This window comes from Notolabrus celidotus, chromosome 11 (genome assembly GCF_009762535.1).
Source record: "Notolabrus celidotus isolate fNotCel1 chromosome 11, fNotCel1.pri, whole genome shotgun sequence".
NCBI lineage: Eukaryota > Metazoa > Chordata > Actinopteri > Labriformes > Labridae > Notolabrus > Notolabrus celidotus.
In genome coordinates, this window is record NC_048282.1 from 2,458,078 (window position 1) to 2,476,303 (window position 18,226).

An 18,226-nucleotide genomic window follows, 5' to 3' on the forward strand; every position below is an offset into this window, starting at 1 on the left:
AGAGGGAAAGTTGTACAATCCTACGTTTGGAAGAAGCAGAAATAGTTTGTGTTTTACAGGTGTTGTTTTATTTTTCAGTGCTCAGTGACTGACAGTGAAATAAATAAAAGCATTTGTAAGATCTGAGGGTACATAGACACAGATGAGTGTTCTGCCTTAAGGTTCAGCGTAGGCGGATAGTCAGGTAATGACTGTGTATTGTTGCTTCTTTCCCTCGGGTCTGTTTTCCCTTTAATGGAAAGACTCTCTAACATGCCGCTGTTGTGGAAAAAGAACTCCCTTCAGGGCCTCCTCCTGCAGGAGATGTCTAAACTTCTCATGATTTAACATCAGCTTTTTCTGCGTTTCTTGCTCATAACTTTTCCTACAGAGATGAGGCTTTTTACTAGAGAGTACAAACTTGTTTGGATTTGTTGGATTGATTACGCTAGATCGCTCAACGTAGAGGGGATCTGCGTCTTTCTCTGATCTTTTCTCTTACCTGTTTGATTTTGTAAATTCACCTTAGTGAAAGGGACACGAGAGGAAACATGGAAGTCTTCATGTTTTTATCAGTCCATCCTCGGCATAAAAGCAAAGCACTTTCCTAGACTACGTTTGTTTCATGTCTGTTTTGTTCAGTTTGGTGTGGCGGTTGGTTTTAAGGACTACATTACCCTCGAGTCTCAGCCAGGACCTCAGTCAGCTGTGCTTGACAAATTCAACCCACTCTGTTATTGAGATTAGAGACAAATCACAGCCTTTAAGTCCCATTTACTGCTACGAGTTATCATTCCATAACCAATGAATCAGACACATTTCACTGGGTTTTGTAGATATGTCCAAATTGGTTCCTTTTGAATGTATTGATGGTCTAAAAACCAAAGAAACAAAAAACCTCTCACTGAATTCTCACATATGAAAGCTGGAGTCACTGAATGCTTGGCAGGAAGTGGATTCTTATCGTTCCAAAGAAGTTTGATATTTTGAACGTTGATGTTTTCTGTTTTGGCATTAATTGATCAATGTTCAATAGACTACAAAAAATGGACATAATATCAGTGACGTCACCCGTCTGTTTCTGAAGCTCTGTTTTGAAGCCGATCATCATCGGGTGCCATATTGGAAATGCTGAACTCAAACTAACTTCGTTTGAGCTAGTGTGAGGTAGAGAGGCGGGGCTTTAGCCTTTTCGTTAATAGCTACAGTGTTCCTGCCTGTCAATCAAGTCAGCCATGTCCTTATTTGGGCAAAACTCATAAGTTTATTATCTGAGAAAATACTAAGTTATAAAAAAATCCCCCCCGTACAGTGTGTGTGGATAGAGAAATGAGCTACTCAGACCTGAACAGTTTTTTTGTACCGGGCTGTAATTATGTTTATTTCTGCTGTAAAGATCGTCTTCTTTGAATGGGTGTGTATGTGGTTTCTGGAGTTTCTGCAGCCAGCCTCTAGTGGACGCTCGATGAAATGCAGTTTATAACACTTCTGCATGGGCTTTGTATTTTGAGACCGGAGGTTGCTGGTTGGTGTGTTATTTAGTCCGAGTAGATGCACCTGCTATTGGTGACATTAGTCATCTGTTGACTTTTGTCCATGGCTGCACCTCATATGCATCGTTTCTCGTGTGTGTGTTGCTGTGTGCGTGTGTGTGTGCGTGTGTGTGTGTGTGTGTGTGTTTACACTCCTCCATGTTTGAACTCATGCGTTGGTCAGTAGCATCTGTTTAGCATGGGTGTGTGTTTATTGAGGATGACTCAGTAGCCTCAGAGAGATGAACCTCTAACAGCTGAATCATAAAGTCACACTGTGCCTCTGTACTGTAGACATTACAAAAAATACCTCACCAAAGTTGGGTTTTTTAATTCCATGATGTCAGAAAAAAATACAAAGAAGTTGATGCGCAGGGTTCAGGAGGTGTTAGTGTGGATACACAAAACAGAATTTACAGAATGAAACCAGCTCTTTAAAATTGTTGGATCAACAAGATGAAGATGAGTTAAGACTTCGATCTTAAATCTGTTTGTTTTGGGTCTTTTCAGACTTTTCAGACTAGATCTTATTCTCTTTTCTCTAGACTTATTGTATGTAGGGTTGCAAAGGGGTGGAAATTTTAAGAAAGTTTCTGGTAAATTTCCATGGGAAGTTAAGCTGGGGAATTTTGGAAATATTTCAAATTTGAAACTTTCCATGGGAATTTATGGGATTTGAGGGTAATTTAATGGAAAGGTGTCATATCCAAACATAATTGTTTGTTTTGTTATAAGCAGACATCCATCCAAAATAATACAAAAACAGATTTATTTGTAAGTAGAACTTTATCAAGTGTTAAATATTTCAAGGAAAAATCAATTATTTCATTGAAGAAAAAAAACATGAATGTTGATTTAACTATTATCATCCCTCCGACCCAAACCATTCAAAAATTAACAAAAATGCAATCCCAACAAAGTCCCATTGAAAATGTTAAATGAAAAGAGCTGCTCTCCCTCCAACAAAGTCCCATTCAACATGCAAATAAAAAAGCATCTTCCCTCAAGCTTCTCAAGCCTCTGCAGGATTCTATATCATCTGTGCTTCATGTGATGGAGGAATGCACAGTGCATGTAGGGGATGTGGTCTCAATAGCCCTGCAGTAAGCAGTGTACTATGTGCATGTGGTTGAGGAATAGCAGAGATATTCAACTGTACTTGCATGAAATCTGGTTGTTTTAGTCAGGATTGTGATAAAATATATTTTTACCAACTATATCTAAGTTCCCTATTGAGAGCCAACCTTCAATTTAGTAAGTTCCTGGTGTATTCCTGTTTATTCACATACATTCCTGTTAATTCTCATAAATTCTTGTTAATTCCCATTGAAAGTTTCCAACTTTGAAATTTCCTGGAATTTTGCAACCCTAGTTGTATGTGAGACAGGAGATTAAAGACATAAAAGGAAGAGTTCGTATTCTTTTGGATACACTTTAAGATGTCAATGTCAATGTCTCTTGAACCAAATGAATGACGTGGTTCTCAAAAAGGGCCTAATATTGTACATCTGATTTGACCCTTCAGTATCAGTCATGTGGTCCCCCTTACAGCCAGTTTGTACTTGCAGCCGCAGAACAAGTTAGCCCTGTTTCGTCCCTAAGCTGTGTTGAGCAGAGGAGACCCTTCCCCACCAATGTCCCCGAGTGAACCTTCATAAACCCAGTGAACCTGCTAAAGCAACACTGATTGGCTGGAGATGAGCCAACAGCATCCAATCGGGGGTCGTCATGGTACAATGACTTCTGACCCCTCCCCCTGTGCGTCTCGACCTTCCCCCCTCACACAGTGTTGATGAAATGTGGGAGCTCCTGCACTGCTGAGGAGCTTGTTTTCCTTATTTGATGCAGTGCAGATGTGAGAACTGTGACTTTAAGTGTCAGTGACTAGAACAGTTTTGGAGAGTGTTGCTTGAAGAAGTACATAACAACAGATATGATCATTGGTTCATGTGGTTCTTTTCCCTTTGTGTGGCTGAAAGACTCCCGGGGGCGGGGTGGAGGGGTGGGGTGGGGATTAGATATGACACCCAGGTGGGACTGACCCGAGGGTTTACCTGTTATAAATATCTCTCTGGAGGTAGTTGATGCAGGTCAGCTTTGTTTACTGATCCAGGTCCCTTCTGTGTATTGACGTTTGTGTGTGTGTGTGTGTGTGTGTGTGTACAAACTCGAGGCCAAAGTATTAAATGCGGGCTAATCCTGAATAAACTTGTCCGTGTGGGAGGTATTTACAGGTTCAGAGACCAGTTTAGAACAACTGCTGGTGTCCAAATTAGAGCGAGCAGGCTGCAGGTCGGAGCAGTGTGTTATAGGTCAGATGCTCTCGGCTGAGGCCAGATTTGGAAGAACTTTGAGACATGGTTATTTTAAAGTGTGTTGTTCAACACCATGGAAACAAAGCAGAAGCTGATCTTTGAACAGATAAATGAATATGTATTTTGTTTCCTCTGAACACGAGAGTTATGAAACCAAAGAAACTGGGTGGCAGTTTTAATGGTTTTAAAATTGTGCTGCCAGTAAGTGTTGAAACAAGCAGTAGATGAATCACTGAGCTGCTCCAAAACATGATTAATATTTATTGATGATGAATACTTACATGTTTTCAATTCAATCCAAAAAGCAACTTGATTTTTGGGAGTTCTTGAGGATTTGCCTTCCAAAACAGTTCTAAAAGCAAATTTAGCATATTAGAAAATAGTCCAAGAGAGTGTCAGAAGTCTACTTTAGACAAACAGAGTTGAATACATTTTCCTCCACAATCGTAGAAAACATTTAGTAATTCACTGGTAGTCATGAAAGATCACTGAAATGATGGGAAGTCTTTGGAAAACCTTTTCTCTGAAGGTCTCATTAGTAAAACAAACTTTAACCCAACAGCAAAATTTGCAAGTCCGTAAGCTGCATACTTAAAAATAACTAGCTATGAAAATGCGAACATGCTGATATCATAGACTGTATTAATAATGGACGTAGTATCTGTTACGTCACCCATCTGTTTCTGAAGGGCTGTTTTGAGACCAATCTTCGGCGGCAGCCATATTGGAAATGTTGAAATCAGAATAACTTCTGTTTAGGGAGTGTGACATAAAGAGGCGGGCCTTTAGCCTCCTCGCCAACAGCTATAGTGTTCCTGCCTGTCGATCAAGTATGTCATGTCCTTATTTGGGCAAAACTCGTACTAGAGTTTAGATGTACTTTAGATTTAGATGTACTGTAGCGTCCGGACGGACACTACAGTATATCTACAGTTTCTGTAGAACTTACTAAATGTCATTAATTATTTTGCTTGTCAGAGCCCCCGTGAAGAGAGCTTTTTAGACTCTGATCCAGACTACAAAGCAAAGCACCTCATCGGGTCAGAGGGGACAGGCCCAAGGTCGAGCGAGCGGGGCAGTAAATAGAGTCAGGGGAAGCAGAGGCAGGAGACGGGGAGTGAACGCCGGGGAAATGTACGAGCAGGAGGCGAACAGAACGGCAGGACAGGATTTGATTGGTTTCATCATTCGGCTCCTGATGGCAGGGATTGGTTTCCACCAAGAGTTCCGGGGTCTTTTAGCCCCCAGAACTACTTTCCCTTGAACTAAAAGGTTCCTGTGCCCCCATTGTTGTCTGTGTTTGGACCGTGGGCTGAAGTCCCGGGTAGATTGTGTAAATCAGGCCAGTGACGTATGGAGAAAAAAAAGTAAATGCACTACACCACCAGACCAGTAGAGGGCAGGAAAACAAAGAGGAATGCCATTCATTACAGATGACACCATAGAAGCAGACGGACAGGCAGGTATCATTATGAGCAACACAACAGTTAGCCTGTTAGCATGAAGAGACTCAGCTGGTCTGTTTTAGATGGTGCTATATTTCATCACAGATGGATTCACTGAATCAACACGTGAGAGGAGATAAGCGCGAGTAGCAAAGACGTTTCAACACGCCTTTAAAATCCTTTTGAACTCAAAAAGTCGTGACAGAGATCGACCGGTGTTTTGGTTTAAACAGCGACCCTGTTAACTGGAGACTTTCAGCCGGATGCATCCCTCATAAACGTCTTTAGACGATCATTAAATATCTGATGAGGATATTTTGAAATCTTAATAAAAACTAAACTAGTTTGCATTCCCAGGAACTCCCTCTGTGTTTCAACAGCTGTGTAAACTCCACAAACACTGACACGTTCAGCTGAAGGTCTCCAGTTTACAGGGTCACTTTTAAAACCGCAACACCGGGGGAGACGCATTCACAGTGGGCTGAGAGAAGACTACTGTTACAAGCTGCTAAATCAAGAGAATCACAGCTTCTTCTTTTGAAAAGTACACACACATACAAAACAGATAGAACAATCAGACATGTTCAGCATTGCAGGCCCTGCCTCCCAAAAGCCCCGGGACCTTTGAAAAGTACTACCCCCCTAGCAGGGGCTTTTAAGGGGGGAGATTAACTACCCTTGAACTAAATTTAGATCCTGGGACTACCGGTCGAAACGCACGTAGTTCCGGTGTAAAGCGGTTGAAAAAAACGCCTTAACATCACTTTCCTGATCACCATTCTTCTTAAACACTAAAGTAAAAGCTTTCTGCAGCTCCAGACACTTTTTATTTTTTGGATAAACTTCCAGATTTTGTTCTCATCAATTTCTTATGCAGTTTAAATTCACTTAATGTCTTCTGATGAATGTTATGCAATCCTCTATTATAGCATTTTTTGCAGGCAGTGATGGATTGGGACATAAAACTTTAATTGATGGTGAAAATAATTAAAGTTATGGGAGCAATTAGATCTCTCTAACGTGTATCATGTGAAGTCAGGAGTTCAAACACACGGCAAACATGATTCTACTCTTCATCGATCAGAATCAGTCAAACTCTGTTCAACTCCACCAACTAAATACCCACACAGGATCCTTAACACTTTCAGCATTTGCATTCAATAATGAAGACCACAGAGACTGAAACCACAGCAGTGTTTTGTTTATTGTTGTTTTCTTACAGTGTGTGCATGCTGTGTTTACTTTGATTGAAAGAAAGCTGAGTCAATGGTTTAACCCCCACCCTCATTGACAGGCTCCGGTATTGTGTAAGTCTGTTACACAAGAAGGGGGCAGAAATGCAAATCTTCTGAGTCTGTAAGCAAGTCTAATATAAAAGGATGGTGTTATACAAGATCCATTCTCAGAGCCATAAATCACAGCGTTGGTGGTTTTAATAATGCTGCGAGTGACCTGTGTTTTGGAATTGGACGGTGAAGCTCGATTGACGTCCATGAAGAACATCATCATCAGTTTGTTCAAAGAGAGTTTAACTACAAACACTAATCTGTTTGTAGTGTTTGTAACTTAAATGAAAAAATAGAAATGATCCATACAAATAATTCATTAATTCAGACACTATGTGGCTTCTTTTTACACCCTTTACATTATCTGTTTTTGTGTGATCTCTAAGTTACATCTGAGCCTTTATTTAGAGAGACATTGTAAAGGCTTTTAAAGGATCAGAAGCAGGTCTTGGTTTCTTTCATTCTCTCACGTCTACAACCAATGCTGTGTTATGATAAAAACAACTCAGATTTGCTTGAACTTGAACTCTTATTTATAAGGTTTGGTCTAACTTGAAGGTCCCCCCAGGCTTCTTTCTCTTCTTCTTCTCTTTGTCTGCTCCCGTGTTTAAATCTGCTTTGAGCTCCTGCAGGGTTTAGAATCAGGCCGTGGTACAAACTGTTCTATACTGCAGACATCCTTACCGTGTGTGTGTGTGTGTGTGTGTGTGTGTGTGTGTGTGTGTGTGTGTGTGTGTGTGTGTGTGTGTGTGTGTGTGTGTGTGTGTGTGTGTGTGTGTGTGTGTGTGTGTGTGTGTGTGTGTGTGTGTGTGTGTGTGTGTGTGTGTGTTATTAGTTTCAGTTAAAGCTAAAGTTAACGATATGAAACTGTATCTCCTTGAGTGCAGGTACAAAGTGTGCACGTGTGTGAAGTTGAATTAGAAAACTCAGCCTCCTTGGAAGGGGTGAAATGGGACTGTGTGTGTGTGGTGCCTTGTACAGTGTGTGTGTGTGTGTGTGTGTGTGTGTGTGCATCTTGGCATACATCTTGTATAACTTTTCTTCTCGTAAGCTCAACAGTGGCATTATTAGCCAGATCTTATGTAAGGCAGCTTATGCAAGCAGCTGTCTTCTAACTGCCCTCCTCCTTTATCACTTCTTTTTTTTATTTCTTTTTGTCCCCCTCTCCCTCCCCACACACCCTCCAATCCTCCTTTCCTCTCTCTCCCCCACTCAGAGGCTTTCAGTAGGTAGGAACATGGTGTCTGTGAGTACATGTGAAGTGGGCTCTATCTATTAAACTGGTTGTTGGGAACATCTTGTGTGTTGGTTATCTAAAGGAAAAAGTGGGGCTGTGATATAAAGAGGGAACAAACAGTCTTCATTTAATTTATTATGATTATTATTATTATTTAAAGATCATCTATTGAGCACGACTGACTAGTATAAAATGTTAAATACAAAGTTTGTCCATCAGTGAATCATTGATTGGTAGGGGTCAGCGTTACTCAGATGAAATATGATTTGGTTTCGTTGACGAGACGAAAACATTACTGGCGGATCGTCGGACATTAAGAATCCATGTTTCCCCCGCTGTGCGTCTAATCTTTACAAATAAAAGTGATGACTTCCTGTGACAGGCTGAGTTATTATCTGAGGGGCTCAGTGTTAGCTTGGTCTCTACCTGCAGCAGGTGTGCTTTATGAACCAGCTCTCCTCACCTCCATGCATCTGTCTCATCTTCATTGATGATTTTTACCCCCCCAGTGTGTGTTAGTGACAAAGACACAACAGGGAGACGTCTGTTTAATATTTGATGTTTGACGTTGTTGCCGCTCTCACTGTAAAAAGCTCTGCGTCTACAGCTTGATTTAATGCAGTTTGGTGAAACATCAGACACATTTAGTAAGTTTGGATCAACTCCTTGATGAAAGATGCAGATGCATTTCAGAGTGCCATGAACTGACTGTTTGTCCTGTGCTGTGCGCCTGTCACTGCAGGTGCATTCAAGGACCGTTGTAAAAGTGCAATACAGTCCTTTCATGGCATTTTTCTGTGAATCAAGAGAATCAAAATACAGTCACAGTGGTCACATCAAGAATGTTTTCTTTTGACTTTTTAGCAGGGCCAGGCTGAATTATTTAACTTAAGATATTACACAAGTAAAAGTGTTAAGAGTGAAATGTGGACGAACACTTGGTACAACCCTGATACTGATATCTGATGGACTACATGAATTATTTAAAGAGTGAAGATGATTCGGCAAAAACCAAAGACAAAAATGTTTTGAGTTTCCGTCGACTAAAACTAGACTAAAACTAACAGGCATTTTCGTCTAAAGACTAAGACTAAATCTAAAATAGCTGCCAAAATAAAAACTGGTAGGGGTGTTCCGATCCCGATCTCAACTATCACGTCGGAGCCAATCTGGATGTTTATTAATTGATCGGTGATCAGCATTTGAGCCGATCGTCTCATCCGATCATTCACGCCCGCTGTCACAGAACACAATGTGCAGCTAAAGACGTCAGTGTAATTGAGCGTTATGAGGAGGGCTGGGTATTGTTGAAAAAAAGTTCGATACCGATGCCGATACCTTCATTTCGATACCCGTTCCTTAAGATACTTTTTTCGATACCAACTTTATAAAATCAAGTGTAACAAAAAGAAAAACACATTATCAACAAATGTTGAGTTTTATTTTTCGGCTTTGTTATTCTTAGGGATGGGTACCTTTCACATTTGAACCAATACGGTACTGATGCCCGGTACCTGGGAATCAGTATCAGTACTGGACGGTCAAATGTTTTAAAGTTAACATATTTATTTCTCAATATATAAACTTTAACAAATATATCAAAAAACATCCAACTGTTTGTATATATAAATGTCTTTAACATGAAATGAACAGAAAGAGGATTATATGTGTGAGTAGATATATTAGCTGACACGTGCTCGTGGTTTCTAATTGCTCTTTCAGGAGTTTTTCAATGAACACACATGAACGCCTGCAGACGGGAAAAAGTCAGTTCTCTGTCTATTTATAATAACAGGAGCATAGACTGTATAAAATATGGACGTAGTATTTGTGACGTCACCCATCTGTTCCTGAGAGCTGTTTTGAAGCAAATCGACAGCGGCAGCCATATTGGAAATGCGGAACTCAACCAGGCAGAGTCCCTCCTAGCCAATAGCCATGTGTTCCCGACCGGGAGTCACGTCAGTCATGTCCTTATTTGGGCAAAAACTCATAATCTTAATATCTTCTGAACCGTCATGTTAGAAAAAAATTCACCCCCCGTACAGTGTGTGCTGATAGAGAGATTAGCTTCGTAGGGCCAAGCCGGTTTTTGAACCAGGCTGTAAAGATGTTTATTAATGCTGCAAAGATCGTCTTTTTCCCATTCATGTCTATGTGGTTTCCGGTGTTTCTGCAGCCAGCCTCAAGCGGATTTTCCATGTATTGCAGTTTATAACACTTCCGCATTGGCTTCATCGTTTGAGACCGGAGGTTGCCGCTTGGTCTCAACTTAATCCTCCTGCAGCTTAAGTGCTCACGCCCGTCAGCTGCAAGCTCTGCTTGACGCACTCCTGCACAGATAATAATAATAATAATAATAATAATACCTAAGTTTTATATAGCGCTTTTAAATAACTCAAAGACGCTTTACAAATAAATAAATAAATACAAATAAAGACATACAAGACAAGCAGACGACAAGGGAAGAGGTGGAAAAATTAATGTGAGGGGAATGCCTGTTTGAAAAGGTACGTTTTTAACTGTTTCTTAAATGAATGAAGTGAGTCAGAAGCACGGATGTGTGGGGGGAGAGAGTTCCAGAGGGTGGGGGCGGCTATGGCAAAGGCCCGGTCCCCCAAGGTACGGTGCTTGGATTTAGTGATGGGAGTGAGGAGGTTGGAGTCAGAGGATCGGAGACGGCGGGAGGGGTGGTAGTACCGGAGAAGGTCAGTGAGGTATGGGGGGGGCCAGGTTATTGAGGGATTTGTACGTGGTGAGCAGGATCTTGAAATGGATGCGCTGTTTTACGGGGAGCCAGTGGAGCTGTTGAAGGACAGGGGTGATGTGGTCTCTGGAGCGGGAGTAGGTGAGTTGCCGGGCAGCAGAGTTCTGTACGTATTGTAGTTTTTGTAGATGCAGAGAGCATAGAGCAGAGACGTCCACCCGGTCAGTCTCGGACTTTATTACAGCGCGAAAGTATGGAAAATCACCTCCTCTTCCACTCCATCACAGTCACAAGGATGCGTTTAGGTACCAAAACATGGTACCGTTTGATTTTACGTGAATCAGTACTAGGTAGTACCGACAGAATTTGGTCGGTACCTATAAAAGTACCGAATTCAGTACCCATCCCTAGTTATGAGTTCTCTTAACTGTTTTTGAGAAAATAATAAATGGGACATTGATTTAGAACTCACATGAGAACCGGCAGACACTTTCCAGAAAAACATCTGCTGTACGCACCCTACGGTAACTCTGCAGGGACATATGGTTCAAAAAGGCAAACACATGAACCAAACACAGGACAGTCTGTTACATTAGCATGCCACGCCGTAGCTAGTATCATGCAGCCGGGCGTGTTTTGATCTCGCTGTCACTCCGGATATATTTACGTCTCTCAGCTGGATGCTGCCGTTGTGAATCACGCACTGTCTCGTGAGAGTTGCGTTCAGAGCAGCCTCTGGTTTGCGTGCTGTAATGAAGAACAGCAGTTTCTTGGTCTCATACAGCAGAGCTTTAAAACAGATTGAGTTTTACAACAATGATAGCTGGATTCAGTTCAATGTAATAAACAGAAGACATGTTTTAGTTCTATTTTTAATTGCTTATTTTTGTTAAAGGAATACAAAAAGTGTGCAGCTCAACTCTCAACTCTTGTGTAACTATTATCAAGGCAAACACAAGTATTGGATAGGGACTCTGTATCGGCAAATATTTAATATGAAAAAATCGGATCGGGATCAGGAGCTGAAAACGCTGATCAGGACATCCCTATTGATTGGTTATTGTGTTGGGTGGATCTTTGGAAAGGCTGAGTTGATTGAGAAATCATGAATAAGCTAAATTCTTATCAGAGAAGTGTGTGTTATTTCATACAGATCAGCAACCTGCATCCTTGTGGACATTCTGCATATTCAAGATAGTTTCTTCAGTGTTAGTGTTTGGAGGGAAGGGGTGCAGTCCAAATTACAATGAGAAACACATGATAAACATCAGCCTTGCGCTAATGAAAACCTTTATCACCATTAGTTTAATTATCACTTAGGCCCCCTTAGGTCCCTGTGGCTTCCAGTTACAGGATGAAGCTGTAATGTCAGACTGCGAGGATGATCTTGTCTGAACAGTCAGATGTATCACTCAAGATGAGTATTTGCTGTGGACAAAGTATAAAAAGGCTTTTTCTTCAGAGTGCTTTAAATGGACCATCTGACATCCACCCCTTCGCAGCAGTAACAGACATTAAGAAATACAAATTAAAAAACAGCCGGTCTTTTTCCCTAATGGTCTTGATTGTGTTTTTAGGTCATAAAAAGGTGTCCCTTTTAATTTCAGTCTGTTTCATAACCAGTTAAAACTCCTCACAGGAGCTTTAATGGACTTATTATGGAATACCCACATAAAAACGTCTCCAGCTTCTGAAAGTAGCACATGAAAACATTCATCATAGTTTGTTGTTGTTTTTCTTGATGTAAAAGTTGATCAGGGACTGGTACATCAATCTGATAAATGCACTAACGTGCAAATATTACCTTTCCATGTTGTTTTACATCAAATCAAGATTTGAATTTAAATGCACGAAGGTTTCACTTTGAAGATAAGCCCGATAAAAGCTCATTGGGAACTGGAGTTGGACGTAGAGATGGAAAATGTTCTCTGGGATAAAGCTCGAGAGAACATACATAAACACTCTGCCAACTCTAGACACCGCCTTATTCAATTTAAGATAGTTCACCATCTTCTTTACACTAAGACAAAGTTTCATACCTATTTCCAGATATATCATCACTCTGTGATAAAAGCTATCGCAGAGAAGCAAACTGTCTTCATAGTTTTTTTGACTGCCCAGGATTAACTCTGTTTTGGTCTAGTGCATTCAATACTCGTTCAGAAATGTAGCATGTCATTTTGAAACCTGGCCCCCTTGGAGTTTCTGATCAGACTTTCCAGTTAAATAAAAGTCAGCAGCAACTGCTGTCCGACAGACTCATAAAAGCTAAAAAACTCATCTTAGGCTCCACCTTTCAAAGTGTGGTTGGAAGAAATGGTAAAACTCTCTCATATGGAGAGAATCTTGCCTCACTATCAAATAATCTGGGGCAATAGAACAAGACTTGGGTTCCCCTTCTTCATTATATTGAAGAAACAAACTAAACTAATTACAATAAAACATTAAAGGTGACATATCATGCAAAATGGACTTTTTAATGGTTCTCTACCTGAAATATGTTTCCCTGGCATGTCTACAAACCCCCCGAGAATGAAAAAAATCCATTCTGCCCCTGTTCTGATTTCTCCACCTTTCTGTAAATGTGTGTGAAACCAGCCGTTTCAGACTTCCGTGTTTTTGTTACGTAACAACAATATCCGGTCTGTCACGGAGTCAGAGCTCGGAGCTTGTTCAGCCCATAGACTGTATAAAATAATACTGAATCCCCCCTCTGTTTTTCATTACCTGCACAAATGTGTGCTAACAAGGAGCTTAGGAGGGAGGCATGCTAGTTGTAGGCTGTCTTAATAAACACAAAGGTCGGTTTTACTCCCCACGTCTGCAGATTTGAAGATCTAGTGGATGATTTTTATTTGTCATGGATAAGTGCTAGCGCTAATTAGCATAGCCACATAGCTATATGTTCATAGCTGTAGCTGTAGCTGTAGCTGTAGCTGTGTACCAAGACACACGTCGACATACTGACAAATAAAACAACAAGAAACACTAAATCTGTGACCAATCCTTCAGAAAGGTTCTGCTGCCTTTCTGGCAGAGGTCGGTTTTACTCCCCACGTCTGCAGATTTGAAGATCTAGTGGATGATTTTTATTTATCATGGATAAGTGTTAGCGCTAGTTAGCATTGCCACATAGCTACATGTTCGTAGCTGTGTACCAAGACACACGTCTACATACTGATAAATAAAACAACAAGAAACACTAAATCTATGACCAATCCTTCAGAAAGGTCCTGCTGCAGGCGCCTCTCCATCAGGATCAGATTCAGAGGGTTGAAGTAACGCGATCTCTGAGCAGCCGTGTATATTCAGCCAACATGTAAACATTAGATCAACGTGCTGGAGAGCCGAGGCACATCCACTTCCTGAGGGGGCGTGGTCAGAGAGAAAACAGAGTGTTCTGATGAGGAATGAAGAAGAGGGTTTTTCAGGCAGACCAAAATCTGATTTCAAAGTGTTTTTTTGAGCATAAACTTTAAAGACATGTTTTGGGGACCTCTTAGACCAATATAAATTGATGAAAAAAGTGTGATATGTCCCCTTTAATGGGCTCCTTTTGAAATGGCAGGAAGTATGGAGCTATTATTGTTGCAAAAGTATTGTTAAATGTGTATTATGATCCACAAATGCGTTCAAAGATTCACAAATTCGTGAACTGATCCACAAATGCATACACACATCTACAAATATGTAAACATATTCACAAATGTGTACATGAATCCACAGACCTGTACACAGATCTGTAAATGTAGAAGTTACAAATGCAAACTTGTGATGACTCTCTTAAAAGTCTATGTGTTTTTTAGCAATGACATAAAAACACACACAAGTCCTCTCATTGGCTGTCTGCCTACACGTGACTTTTGCGACAGTTCTGTCGGGTGTGATCTACAAATGCATAAAAAACAAAGCGGCAACCTCCGGTCTCAAAATATGAAGCCCATGCGGAAGTGTTATAAACTGCAATTCATGGAGCGTCCACTTGTGGCTGGCTGCAGAAACACAGGAAACCACATAGACACCCATTCAAAGAGGCTGATCTTTACAGCACTAATAAACATGTTTACAGCCTGGTTCAAAAAACCAAGGGGTGGGTGTTTTTTGAGTTATGTTTTTCCTTTTTTTGTTGTTGTTGCAGTTGTTGTTGTTCATTTAGTGTTACTCACTGTTGACTTGTATGTTTGTTAGGGGTGCAACAGATCAAAAAACCCACGGTTCGGATCGGATCACGGTTTTGAGTCACGGATCGGATCATATTTCGGATCAGCAAAAAAAAAACAAAAAAACAAAAAAGGAGACAAGACAAATACAACTTTGTCCCTCCATTTATTCTGTAAAACACTTCTAAACTTTTGCCCATTAAATAAAAACAACATTCAACTCAAAATGTACTGCATGTGCAAAGCACCCTATCTGTGGGCCCAGCCCTGCCTCATTCACTGCATTTCATGGCATGGCAAGTGAAGGAGCAGAGGAACTTCAAAAGTTTCTCTCTATTCTTCTTTCAATCTCTGATTTTCACCGTCCACTTTTCTTTGAGCTGCAAACTGTGAACACACTGTTTTATTCTAGGGTCCTACAGCTGGCAAAGTGCCAATATGTGAACTGCTCCATAAACCAAAGTGAAAGTTAAAAATTGCACTCGCAGTGGACTCTAAGTGACCCAGTAACAGCCTGTCTGCGTATCGTTGACATGGAGACAAGTCCCGGTAAACACACGGTGACCCGACCAAAACACAGAGTGAAGGAATAACAGTTCGGGGGCCACAAATAGACGGCTGGATGCGGCGCGCGGGCCGCGTTTTGACTGCCTCTGGTCTAGTTGGTGCGCAACGGAGTTTCATAACGTGACTCAAGCACATTCAGCATTCACTGTATTTCACAGGGAAACCAAAATGCTCCCATACATGTGACTTAAGAGATGCAGGAGGGATTTCAAGTCCCTCTGCTCCTTCACTCTCTCCATGACTACCGCTGCGCTTCACGAGTGAGTGTGGATTGAACATGCGGTCATCACGTGAACACGCGCATCTTTTTTCATCAACCGATCCGCGGACCACGTCCATGCCGAACCGTGGAGAGGCATCCGTACGGATCACGGATCAACGGTGATCCGTTGCACCACTACTGTTTGTCTGTTAAATTGATTTAAAAGGAGGAACATATCTGTAATAATGAATGTTTTATTATTGCTACCTCAATAAAAAATATTTAAACTGGAGATAAGGCCGTGGTGTCATGGTGTCCCTGTACACTGTCATATTCAGGAGGAGATTAGACGACATGTTGTCCTATATTTGTTTATTAGAGATATTTAGGTTATCTCCCTCCCTCCCCCCCTTTGGTCATTGGGATGTTTTTAGGACACCAGACAGACCACACTGTTCCCCTCCCCCTTTACCCTGAAACCCCCTCTATCCTGAAATCACCCAGGCTTTGTCCAGCTCCCTTACTGCCCTTCATCCAGTCTCTCATCAGCATCCTGTCTCCACACGCAGGGATGTTAACTAGCTTCTCACTTAAAGTAGTTTTAAACTCCTCACTGCAATGTTAGCTGTATTAGATATCCTTGCTCCGTTGTGTGAGTTGACATAAGGTAAGATGATGAGAATAATCCCATGCTTCCTGTTTTTAAGAGGATTTTAACTTTCTGTGTGAAACAGCAGGAACGTTTTGATCCGGCTGTGGTTGTCACATGAACACAAAGTATTTACAGTTAACTGAGATAACCTGTGGGCTGAGATGATGCTAACGCTACAAGAATCATGCAGCCTGCCATCACATGTCGGTATAACATGGACTTAACATCAGTGTCTTCAGTAAGAGAATCTTCTAACTTGATTTTAATCTCTCCTCTCTCCAACAGATATCAACCATCAATCTTAAAGCAATCTCAGGACCCGTCACTTATCGTCCGGTGATGATATAGCGCCTTGAAGTGACTGCCAATTGACAGAGTGCCGATGTTCCCAAGCAACTAATTACCAAGTTGATGAAACAGAAATTTAGATATTGCCAAGCTGACTAAACTGAAGGTAAGAAAACACTCAGAAACAGTCCATCATGGTTGAACACTGTCCAACACTATGTTACATGTAGCCTCTTGTATTGGGATTTGAATCAGTTCATCATGTTCTTATAGGGATGTCCCAGTCACTGAACAGCTGAAGGCTGCAATTTGCAATTTTTCAAAGACATTCACAAAATGAAACTGTGAATGTCTTTGAAACATTTGAAATCTAAAGTGTTTCTCAAATGTCCAATATAACCTCCTTTTCTTTCAGTGAGGGTCAGTTTATCAGTTTACCAGAGACCTCTGACCCTCACTGAAAGAAAAGGAGGTTATATTGGACATAAACAACTTCAGCCACGCTAAGTTTTGATTTGTTGTGTTGTTGTTGACATCCTTAAAAATGGCCTCAGCAGAAGAACCGATCATATTGAGGCGTACAAAATAATCAACACGCTGAATATCAACATGTGGAGCAGGCTTATAAATAATCTCCATAGATGCAGAGTCAGTGAAGACCCAGACAACATGTGGATTTACTGCAACAGGACAACTGAACAGAATCATATTTTAGACTCACAGAGTCCAGTTTTCTGTCTACTCATTCTTATTGAGAAATATTAGAATGTTTATGTAGTCAGGTCTCAGCCAGGAGCGCAACCGAGTCAGAATCAGTCTGACGGCGGAGAAAAAAAGAGACCTGTCACTCAGCCGCAGCCCCCAGCTGAGCGTCTCCTCTGTGTGCAACACCTTCAGTCAGCTGATTCACATGAAACATGCTTTAAACTTCAAACCCTTGTTTGGCAGAATGTTGTTAAGTAGTTGTGGTGAACGCTTACAAGACTGCAAGTCAAAGTATTTAGTAAGTTTACAACTGTAATTCAAGTAGATAAATAAACCCTCTTTCATATGAACTCATGCTTCATTTGCTTTTATCTTAACATAAGTCTAGCCTATGAGAAAGAACAGTTTGTGTATAATAAATGTAATATTGTTCATTATAATACAGATTGATTTATTGCTTTTGTTTGTTGAAAAATACATGAGAAGATGACCTTGAAAAAATAATCGCATATTAAATCGCAATCGCAAAATTAAGGAAAAAAATAATCGCAATTAGATTATTTTCCAAAATTGTTCAGCCCTAGTTTGAATACAGTTGTAGTAAATATTATTATTTTCAATCTATAGAACGTTTAAAATGGTGCCTAGTTTTTCATTTTCACACGTTATATGCTCTTATCACCAACTTGCATGATAATTTGGCACGCTCATTTCTGCAGATTCTGCATTTATTTGAAAATACAGCCGAAAAGCATCATTTCAACCACACAGTTGAAGAAATATATTCACTATCTGACTTCTTGACAAATTTGAAAACAACTGTTAACAGAGTTTTTAAAATATTCACAAAAATGTAACTTGCATAATAATTTGGAACACAGTGTATTTACGTTCTCAGTCGGATGCTGCCGTTGTGAATCACACACTTTCTGGTGAGAGTTGCGTTCAGAGCAGCCTCTGATTAAAGCGTGCTGTAATGAAGCACACCAGTTTCTTGGTCTCATACAGCAGAGATTTAAAACAGATTATGAGTTTTACATCAATGCTAGCTGGATTAAGTTGCACTGCAGCGCAGGAGCTGCAACTATCCAACCAGCTAGACTCTAACTTATACAAAGAGGACTTGAGTCGTAGTATTGTTTCCTGTGGCT

General features: G+C 40.8%; 1 protein-coding gene across 1 annotated transcript in view; it reads left to right on the forward strand.

Moving 5' to 3' along the window:
- Positions 1-18,226, forward strand: part of LOC117821375 (helicase ARIP4-like) — a 123,150-nt gene that overhangs the window by 12,939 nt on the left and 91,985 nt on the right. The window contains exon 2 of the mRNA XM_034695586.1: positions 16,368-16,536. The gene's annotated coding sequence lies outside the window, so the exon portion shown is untranslated. The remainder of the gene's footprint in view (positions 1-16,367; positions 16,537-18,226) is intronic.